Consider the following 2,725-nt stretch of genomic DNA (forward strand, 5'->3'; position numbering starts at 1 on the left):
ACCACATGTTCAAAAAAGGTAAATATCAAGCTATTGTAAAATTTTAAGAGCAAAGTTAAATCATGAGAGTTGTGGTGGCAGAGTAAATAAAACATGGAACTTGACATGAAAAGCTCTAGAGAATTAACACTGTATTTTCATTTGTGAAAAGATTTATCTTCAGAAAGGTAATTGAAAGAAAAGCTCGTACTCTAGTAGGATTCACTGCAGTTTGTATTCATGCAAGAGAAAATTTGCTAGCATTTAAAATATCTAGCAATAGGGTCTTTCCCAGAAAAGCATTTCAAAAATGTCTGAAGCTATCACAGGTTATGCCTCTTCAATTCTTTTGAGAATTTTGTATCTGCATATACTACATTTTTTATCAAACCAACTCCCATTGCATTGCCCTCCACTACCTCTCTTCTCCCCTCCACTTCTCCAAATGTTCCCATCCTAGTTCTTAGGCTGATTTTGGTATAGGAGAAATGCTTAGGCTACACACTCAGCCTCATATTCGTCATTGTGTTCCTATGATCAAAATTTCCCGACAGAAACAATTTATTGGAAGAAAGATTTTTGTGGCTCATAGTTTCAGGTCCATCAAGGCGAGGAACACATGGAGAGCTCACACTGGCAAGGAGTTTTTGGCCATCTTGGCACACCAAGAAGCTGAAGGAGTGTGACTAGAACTAGGGATTCCTGGAAACATCAAAGGACCATTTTTTTTTTTAAAACAGCAGATTTCTTTTTTAAAAGACTTTTGTTATATATAGTGTCCTTCCTGCTTATATGCCTACAGGCTAGAAGAGGGCGCCAGATATCATTATAGATGGTAATGAGTCCACCATGTGGTTGCTGGGAATTGAACTCAAGGCTTTTGGAAAGAGCAGTCAGGACTCTTAACCTCTGAGCTATCTCTCCAGCCCCAAAGGCCCATTCTTAATGATTTACTTCCACCAATTAAGCTTCACCTTCAAAAGATCCCACAGCTTACAAAAATAGTGTCACAGACTTTCAAAAACATACGCTTAAAGAGAATAATTTATTTTTAAGTCACAATAAGTATCCCTTGTCATCCTGTGATAATTGTATACTGGAATAGATGTTTACCAAAATTTACCCAGTTTCTGATGACAGCAAACTCACCATCAGTGTTGCTTTGAAAGCCTTATGATCTCCAAAAAATGCCTTAAATAATTATCAGAGCAAAACTTATTGTTTCATTGTTACAAGGCATCCATTGCTATCGCAAGCAACTGTCCTATATGATGATTCACAATTTTTATACCCTCATACTAAGCAAAGGGAGCTATTCCTGAAATAAACAAATAAATAATAAATAAAACAGAATATAAAAAGGAAGCCAGACTCTTTGCTTACTTTCCAATAATATCAATGTCAGGGCAGTGAGGTTTGCTTTGCCCTGGTCTCAGCCCTAATTATTCTGTCATTATAAGACTGTCTTAATCCAAGGCAAACCAGAACAATTTGTTACGCTAATTGATAGGTGCAGTTTCAGAGCAACAAAACATGAGAGGAAAGGGGACGCAAGGCAGTGAAGCAGCAAAATCAAATGCAAAGTGATCTATTAACAAACCAGTCCAAATTACAAAAGAATATACTTGATTGATGACCTAGGCAACTTATTTCCAGAGTGGATGCCTCAAGCCTCTGCTCCTTAGGTACATCTCTTGAGAGGAGGTGTCTGACATTGTCTTCCTGTTTCCTATTTTCGCTGGACATTGTCATTAAACAGAGTGTTAAACCTCTGCAATTTCAGGCTCTGTCATCTTGCCCTTCTGAAAAGCTTCTGGGGAAACCAAATCATGTGCCGCCTGCTACAGTCCTGATACTGAGTGGGACTTGGGAAAGGTAGGCCCCCTGTAGGCCTATGGCAAAAGGCAGATTGGAGGTTTGTAGACTTGTGAAGGCAGCATTCACTAGTGCCTAATGCTTACATACGGAGAGTCTAACTGCCTCAGATTTGAATCTCAACCCTGACATTTGCAGGCAGTATCATTCCCCACAAGTTAATCTCTGTAAATGAGGATTACGATTGCAATCTTCATAGAGTTCTGAAAAGTAAACGAAATAAGACCTCTGCGGTTATTACAAGACTTCTTGCTATGCGGCAAATATTTCAGAGGCACGACAGAACTCCAAGAGAGGATTCTAGTGCTTATTATTGTTAATTGATGGTGTTACTTCTCAAAAATGAATCATGTGTCTACTTAACCCGGCCAATTTCAAATAGATTTCTTTATTAAATGCTGATAATAATAAACACTGTCACATTTTTAGTGAGAGTGATGTATTAGGTACTATGCAATCAACTTCACACACTATTCTGGAAAACAAGGAATCCGTGTTTTAGACAGATTGTGCAATTTACTCACATCTCCATGACTGAAAGGAGCTGTAAAGACTTTAAAATTTTTTCCTATATTTTATGTCAATTGAGGTTCTTGTGAAAAATAGATGGAACACTTAAACTGGAGAAATAAGGAATGCTTGAAGGTAGTGTACACTTTTAATCCCAGTACTCAGAAGGCAGAGGCAGGTGAATCTCTGTGAGTTTGAGGACAGCCTGGGCTACAGGCGTCAAAGCTATGCAGAGAAGCCCCATCTAGAAAAACAAAAACAGAAACAAATTGTCTAGATAGCTAGCAAATTGCCTACCTATTGTTTCTTACAACAGGATATACAGAGGCCAAAAAAGATGGTGCAGAACATGAAGGCAAAC

Source organism: Microtus oregoni, unplaced genomic scaffold (genome assembly GCF_018167655.1).
Source record: "Microtus oregoni isolate MIOR12 unplaced genomic scaffold, Mior012 000079F_ref0000094, whole genome shotgun sequence".
Lineage (NCBI taxonomy): Eukaryota > Metazoa > Chordata > Mammalia > Rodentia > Cricetidae > Microtus > Microtus oregoni.